The sequence below is a fragment of the Cebus imitator genome, unplaced genomic scaffold (genome assembly GCF_001604975.1).
Source record: "Cebus imitator isolate Cc_AM_T3 unplaced genomic scaffold, Cebus_imitator-1.0 Scaffold246, whole genome shotgun sequence".
Taxonomy (NCBI): Eukaryota; Metazoa; Chordata; class Mammalia; order Primates; family Cebidae; genus Cebus; species Cebus imitator.
The window spans coordinates 211268-220006 of record NW_016107561.1 but is presented as its reverse complement, the minus strand read 5'-3'; the positions used below and the strand labels follow the sequence as shown (position 1 = coordinate 220006).

Genomic DNA, 8739 nt, shown 5'->3' with positions numbered 1-8739 from the left:
GATTCCAGAGATGAGTGCAATATCTTTCTTGAACCTTCTTAAACTTGCAGCCTTAGTATCCTGAGGAGGCTTGGAGTGGAAGAAAAAGGAAATGGAGCCAGCCACTCAACTTCCAACAATATTTATTTGTGAGCAAGTATGGGACACACCCAGAAATATGTATGGGGCTTGTTTTACGGAGGGTCTGCTGTATTAGACAGGATGAGAGCCAGTGAAGTAAATACTATTTCTGGTTCTAAAGGAAAGTGTGAATTATATATAAATAAAAATTCCATGGACTGGCAATTCAACTTTTTCCAAGCTTCTCTAGTTTTCAATAGTATTACTTTCTGAAATCTTTCATTTGCCTTCATTTAATTGCAAATACTTTGTATTATGCATGAGAGAACCAAGAGACAGTGTGGGCCATAAAATATTCACTGCAGATTTTAATTTTGATTCTGGAGTCAAATAATAGAATGGAAATAAGGGGAAAATATTCCAAAATGAGTCACAAGATCCACAAAGGTCTGAAAAAAGTGATTTTAAAATTCAAATTGTATTAGAATATATGTAAGCTAATGAATCATATATCAATGCTACTTTTTTGGAGTGCTAACAGATGGCACTTCCACTGGAGGAAACTCAAATGCTCATCTCTGTGGAAATCCACTTGGGTACACGCAAGTGGCACAGAGTCCATTGGCACTCAGGCAACTAGTTTCGCACCTCTGTGTTCAGTGCTGTGAACTGGCCTCTGCATAAAAGTCCATCTCAATCTCTGCACAATGCAAACATATAATCATATGATAAAAATAAGATGTAGAAGTGTATTGTTGCAAAGAAGCTATTATATCCAGACTCAAAGAGAAGAAACTGTAAAAGCAATGCAACTATACTAAAAGCATTTGCTCCTTTATGAGGAAGAAGAGTCACATTTGGTTATATTGACTCCGTTTGCATAGGAAAGGGATAGATATTATTGAAAGTGAAAAAGGAGGAAAACTGAGCTACATGCTTATGGCCTAGATGCAATAGTTGTTGACTTGGTAGGGGTTGCATGGGATTCTACACAACTTTCTGTAGACATTCTAGGTGCCAGGCCCACATCTCCTTAATCCCCTTTACCATTTCTTTACTCCAACCTTGGTTTCTGTTTGGCTTTGCTTTTAATGTTCTTTACCCTTGACACTGTCAAGGAGTGTCTGTCATTGGGGGCCTGTCATTGGGCACTGGAGCCACCTTGCCCACACGTGCGGATTTGAAGTGCTTTGGATTTGAGACCCTTTGAGATGGTCCTTAGCAAAGGTTAGTGAGCATGGAGATGTGAGAGCCTAGCTCCTTTGCCTCTGGTCATTACAAACTCTGAGATGCAATTTATGCTTTAGAGCTCTCCTGCAGGATGAGCAGAGACTGGGCTACTCCCCAGAATGGCACCTTTGCTGAGTGACTTCCCCTTCCCTTGCCTTGCTTCTCCATTCCCTCACTGGTTTCTCCTGGAGCATTTCCTTAATAAACTCCTGACAAATTCTTGTTCTGGATCAGCTCCTGAAGACTCAGTCTAAGATACTCTTCAATGGAGTCTGATCTATCCACATCCTCAGCAGAGCTTCTCTGCTTAGCATCAGTGACCAGCTCCAGGTCATAAACTCTTATAGACAGTGCCCACAAACATTTCCTCAGAACACCCAGGGAAGGTGTAGACAGCAGCAGTATTCTGAGCTCGTTTTTTATCTGAAAAAAACAACTGAAATGATAATGAGCCACAATCTTCCAATGACAGGAATAAAAAGTAACCTTTTTACTTTAATAAATACATTTAGGGAGACTGACAAATTGGCTCTTTTGATAAACAAGAGAATAATTCTACTTCTTCTCAGTCAACTGAAGTTAACAGCTTTCCTATTGAAACCGATTTAAGTTGACAATAAGTGAGAACTAACCTGAGTCTGTGAAAGAGCTGTCATAATTAGTTTGTTCCGAATGTTTCTTGATGTATTGGTTACTATTTATCATGGGCAGAGGACATTTGCCCTGAGAATTGGGAGGTACCTGATGGTGAATTTACACAGGGACAGTGAAGAGATCTATCTAGAACTCAGAGACACGGTTGATGACAGGAGAAAAATCAATTCTTACTTCTCTCTCTTTCTTTTCTTTCCCCTCTCTCCCTTCTTCCTTCCCTCCTTGTCTGCTTCCTTCCTCCCTCTCTTCCTTCCTTCCTTCTTTCCCTACTCCCTTCCTCTTTTCCTTCCTTCCTCTTTCTCTCCCTCCCTTCCTTCCTTACCTTCTCCCTCCCTCCCTCTTTTTCTTCCTTCTTCTCCTCATTCCTCCCTTCTTCCTTCCCTTCCTCCCTTCTTCCTTTCCTCCCTCCCTCCTTCCTTTCATCCTTCCCTCCTTCCTTCCCTTCCTCCCTCTTTCCCTCCCCTTCCTTCCTTCCCTCTCTCCTTTCTTCCTCCCTCCTTTCCTTCCTTTCTCTGTTTCTTTCTATATCAGAAACCACTCAGACTGCATTCTGTCCCTCTGACTCTCCACAATCACCAATGGCAAATAGCAGTTGCAGGAAAGCAGCACCAGGAGCCAACTTCACACTCAGGAGAGAACCCTGAGCTTCTTCCTCATGTTTCTGGTGCTCTGCACATTCAGAGAAACTTTCCTAGTGACAAACTATAGAAATGATCCCTGAAAGTATAATCTTCATTTTACATTTCTAAATGCAGGGGCCCCCACCTGAGGAAACAGGCCACACAGCCGGGGGTGAGTGGGAGCAAGCCAGCATTACCACCTGAAGTGGTCTTCTGGAACTGAGTGGTTTGGGGGTTAGGATAATTCTCTTGGCAGAATAATGATAAGGCACTAACTATGTGTTGGAAGCTGTGGTGGACATTTATTTTGGCCAGCTCAGTTGAAACATATTTATTAAAACAGGGTTTAATTGATACTAATTCTATTCAACATGGAAGCAAATAGGATAATAAGGGAAGAGTTAGGTTCTGGTTTGGGGAACCAGAGGACTGGCACTTGGGGTGGGGAGAAGGATTGGTGGCAGTGGACGGGAGATGTTATTGTCAGGAAGAAGTTTCAAGACGTTCCAGGCATTTACAATATTCTTATTTCCCAAAATACCCAGAAAATCAGGTCAAGTAAGACATTCTAGCCCTTCCTTCATATAAGAACATACTTCTTACTTTTTAAAGAAAGTCTTCAAAAAGCAAAACAGGGGCCTTTTTACCAGAACTGACTGTCATGTAAGCTACTTGTGGAATGTGAAAACTGCTTGTCACTCTCAATGTCCAATCACCAGAAGGTTTCTCCCCGATGATGGATTAATATAAGAACTTGGCTCTAAATTTTTCCAACACTAAAATTATCTTTTCCAGTAATTCTTTTTTTTTTTTTATTGAGACCACTCATCTTCCTTTCTTCTAACTTAGAAGTCTTCCTTGACCTTTGCCTCCCTTCATTACTATACTCAGCCTACAGCCACATCCAAATAATTTCTTCCTCACTGTGTGCCTCTTCTTTCACCTCGAGTGACATATCCATCATTCAAGGGCAGGTCCCCATCACTTGTCATCTCGATAGCTCTGACAACCTGCTAACTGGCTCCAGGCTAAGTGACTGCAGGTTGCAAACCCAGATTTATTTAGGGGGGACTCTCAGATAATGGAGAGAAAAGTATAGAGACACAGAGGACTCCAGTTATAAGTAAAATCAGCCAGAATAAATATTTTCAATGTAGCTTCATCAGGAGACCCTTTGTTTTTCTCAAGAAACACTCAGAGTTTCATTATGTAGTTATTGTTCCAGCGTGTCCAGTGAGGAAGAATTCAACACAGAAATGTTTTCAGCTTCATATATATATATATATGAAGAAACATGTGGTCACCTGAGAAAAGATGTTTTGTTCTTCTATGTATTTATGGAAATCCGGCCCCTTATACTTGAGAATAGCTGTGTGGTAGATTGTATTGTTTGTTTACAATTCCTTCTCTCCATGGATTTGCTACGTCTTTCTTGTGGGAGGACTTTGCTTCCAACCCTTTTGCTTTGGGATTTGACCACGTGACTGACTATAACATGGGACTGTAAGTGGAAGGATGAAGAGGACAGCTCTGCGCAGAGGCTTCGAAAGGCCTGCTCTGTTGCAGCTTGCCTTCTTGAGTTTCCGAGTCCACCATGAGAAGAGGGTGCCCCACACAACTGTGGCTCATTCAACTCAGTCCCAGAGTGAAAATATGAGGAGCAAACCTGAAACTGACACAAGCCTAGAGTCCAGCCCAGCCCAGCCGATTGACCTACAGCTGATCCATGGACCCATACACAAATGAACATTTATTTCGGGTCATTGTGTTTTAAGGTATATGTGTTACAGAAAATCATGGCATGACATCCAGAATGCATCAATACAGGTTACAAGGGGACTATGTGCCACTTTATGTGTGGGGCACACCCAAAGCTGTTTTGCCCTTAAAAAGAACTTTTCAGTCCCCCATTTTAGTTTTCACCCCACTGTTGTTATGATTCTTATTATTAATTTGAGACGGAGTCTTGCTCTGTCACCCAAGCAGGAGTGCAGTGGCGCAATCTTGGCTCATTGCAACCTCTGCCTCCTGGGTTCAAGCCCCTGCCTCAGCCTCCCAAGTAGCTGGAATTAAAGATGTGCATCGCCACACCTGGCTTATTTTTGTATTTTCCGTAGAGATTTGGTTTCACCATGTCGGCCAGGCTGGTCTCAAACTCCTGACCTCAGGTGATCCACCTGCCTCAGCCTCCCAAAGTGCTGCAATTACACACATAAGCCATCTCTCCTGGCCTCATCCCACTCTTCTGACTTCTGCTCTTTGCTCTTGTGTTTCACTAACATCACATCAAGCACTGTGAGCAATCTGCAAAATGACCAGAATTATACCAAGGAGTTGGAGTGGGAATAAAATAGGTTAATCCTGGGCAGAAAAGAAATTCTGTCATAGCTGAGGATGTTGATCACATTTTTAAAGTAGATTAGGTGAGAAATAAATTTAAATCTTCCAATTGACAATGGCTATCACTGGCAGAAATTACCAACACAAAATCAACTTGACAGTGGTGGCAACTTCACATTATGACATTTGCTCTGCAGGAAAAATGGAAAAAAAAAAAAACGTTATAAAGGAAGTGTTGAAAACTGCAATGGTTGAGAAAAATTAGACTTGATAGGAATAATCAGCAGAAAATAAAACAATGACAAATTGAGTAAAAATTGACCGAAGAATCAAATTATCTCAAGAAATATTAATGTGAAATTATAGCCTTGGAAAAATTGCACTTGGTATGAATTAGGGCCACAGGAAAAGACTCTCGATAGCAAAACTGTGATTTGAGGATGTAGACCACCATCACAAATTTCTGCAGGGTTTTTCATGTGGGTTCCACGTCCTCTTGGCTATAAGCATGTATGCTGTGGACCTGTCCCCCTACCTCCACCCTGGCTGCCTCCTGGGAGTAAAGAAAGTTCTCTGAGTTGGCCAAAAGAGGATATGGACAGTGTTGTTGTCTCCTGCAAGTGCAGTATCTATCAGTGGGCCCCGGCTGCCCGTGTTCTCCTGTTATAGCTTTGGATCTTGTATCCATGGATCCGATTCAAAGGGCTACCCTCTCCCTTCCAGGCAGTTTTCATTTCATGAGGCCACATTGCAGAGTGTGGTGAAGGCAAAGCATCAGTGTGCTTTCTATGTCTAGCTCCATCAGTGGGATTTGCTCAAATTCTGGCATTTTATTGACAGAAGTTACCTCCTGAGAGGGTGTCCATTTTATACCAGAGCTTTCTGAAACAGTGGAATTACTCTTTGTAAGGCACTGTTGCCTTGTCTGGCATATATGTTAGCATGCATGTGTGTGTAAAAGCACATGAACTGTTTATGTTTGTGTATGTCAGCATGTGGCTGTGTGTTTTTATGTACGTGCATTGGTGTGTAAACGTAGGTGCATTTGAGGGTGATGAGTATGTATGTATGTACACACGCGTATGTGTGAGTATATGTGTGTCTGTGAATATGATTATGATTTTGTTTGCCTGTGACTGTATAGGAGTGTATATACTTGTGTGTGAGTGTTTTCATATTGTATGTATATGTATGGGTGAGTATACTGTGTGTGTGTGTGTGTATGTGTGTTTTTGTGCATTCTAGTGAGAACGTTTTCAATTAGAATACACACTACTCATTTTCGTCATTAATATTTATTGTATTCATTTTTTGGGGAGCTTACACTTTTTGTTTGTATTTATTTATTTATTTATTTTGAGACAGAGTCTCACTGTTGCCCAGGCTGGAGTGCAATGGCGCGACCTTGGCTCCCTGCAACCTCCACCTCCTAGGTTCAAGCAATTCTCCCACCTCAGCCTCCTGAATAGCTGGGATTTAAGGCACCTGCCATCATGCCCCGCTAATTTTTGTATTTTTTTAGAGATGGGGTTTCGCCATGTTGGCCAGGCTGGTCTTCAGCTCCTGATCTCAGGTCAACCACTTGCCTCGGCCTCCCAAAGTGCTGGAATTACCAGCATGAGCCACAACACCCGGACAGCACTTTTGGTTTTAATCATACCCCAATACTTTCTTCAATGAGCATCCCTATTTTTTCTCTACTGGACTCTTTTTTTAAAATGTTTTTAATGTCTTTGAAATCTCTCAGCAATTTGTTTCCCTTTTAAATATTTCTGTTTTTCAAAATTTCCTTTAATAATGCTTTTATATTCTATAAATTTTACTGGCCCAATTTCCTTTCAGAGAATTAAAGCCGATTAGACTTTAGGAACCTGGAGAAAAGTGGGGGATAATCTGTTCATTCGTTCATTTAGTAAATATTAATTGAGCAGCTGCCAAATGAGATGCACTATTTTAAACACTATAACTATAGTTGTAAATAAGATCCACCTTTCTGAGACTCACATTCTAAGGCCATTCCAAGCAAAGGGAACAGCATGTGCAAAGGTACAGTGGTCTGCCCAGCAAAGACCTGGTTACCAAGCTAAGGGATTGTGTCACACTGCCATTTTGCTCCGCCGTATTGGTTATGCATGTCACAGGCGCAGACCAGATACAAGAGGAGAGAACCCACAGAGGCAGGAATACCAGGAGGTGTAATTCATGGTGGACACCAATGTAACACACATTTGCTCATACCATGCACCAGGCAAATATACTAAGTTGCGAGGTACCTCTACCCTTCAAAAGATTGAAGGGTCCTGAGGGGTTGAGGGATCAAGAAGGGAATTAATTCCAATGTTGCACTTGGAACTAAGTGCAGATGTCTGGTGAGCAGGAAAATGTATGCTACAGAAGCATTCAGGAAAGGTCAGTACTGACAAAAAGGGGACTGTTTGTCCATAAAAAGCTGCTGAAGTCACAGATTGACCATGGTTGTTCCAGGAGTGAAAGGAGCATGGAAGACCAAAGCCTAAGAAATAAACGCATTTAAATAACAGACTATTCCACAAAGAGACTATGAAGCAGAGTTGTGGGATTAAAAACCAAGAGAGGAGAATGGATAAATACATTGTAGGTGTTAAAAATTTAGAAATAGAAATCACACACACACACATACACACACACACACACACTGTGTGTGTGTATATACATATGTAGTGTACGTATATATACACACACACACTATATATATATAGTGTACATATATATACACACACTACATATATATATACACACACTATACACATAGTATATATATATATGTAGTGTATATATACACACATGTGTATATATATGTAGTGTATACTCTATATATACACTATGTGTATAGTGTGTGTGTATGTATGTAGTGTACAACATCATGCTCTGAAATATGCATACATTGTGGAAGGTATAACTTGAGCTAATTAACATATGCGTTGTCTCAACTATTTTTTTGTGGTGAGAACACTTAAAACCTGCTCTCTTTGAAATTTTTAAAACATAATACAGTGTTATTTACTGCAGTCATCATGTTGTACAATAGAGCTCTTGAATGTATTCCTCCATCTAACTAAATGTCTTACCCTCTGCCAAAGGGTATCCAACCATCTCCACTAACACCAGCCTCTGATAACCATCATTCTACTCTCTGCTTCCATGGCAGAACTTTTTTAGATTACATATGTAAGTGAGATCATGTGGTATTTGTCTTTCTGTGCCTAACTTATTTCACTTAACATAAAATCCTCCAGGTTCATCCATGTTGTGGTAAATGACAGAATTTCTTCTTTGAGAAGACGTAATATTATAGTATTCTATTGTGTAGATCTACCACATTTTCTTTATTCACTCATCCATCAATGGACACTTAGGTTGATTCCTTGTCTTAGCTATTGTGAGTAATGCTGCAATGAACAGGAGAAAGAACAGGTATCTCTTTAACATATTGATTTTATTGTCTTTGGATATATATTCAGTAGCAGGATTTCTGGATAATATGCTAGTTATATTTTTAATTTTTAAAGGACTTCTATACTATCTTCCATAATGGCTATCCAGGTTTACAGTCCCACTAACAGTGTATGAGTTCTCTTTTCTCCATATCTTCCCCAACATTTGTTCTTCTGATTTTTTTAAATAATAGCCATCCTAACATGCGGGGGTGCTAGCACATTTTGGTTTTAATTTGCATTTCCCTGACAGTGTTATTGAACACTTTTTAAAATATACCAGTTGGACATCTGTATGTTTTCTTTTGAGAAGTATCTGTTCAGGCTCTCTGCCCATTTTTAAATTGGGATATTTGTTTTTT

At 40.4% G+C, this 8739-nt stretch overlaps 1 pseudogene; it reads right to left on the bottom strand.

Annotated features, from left to right (window-relative positions):
- Positions 1-2477: 2477 nt before the first annotated feature.
- Positions 2478-2677, bottom strand: LOC119466972 (annotated as a pseudogene).
- Between the last annotated feature and the right edge of the window lie 6062 nt (positions 2678-8739).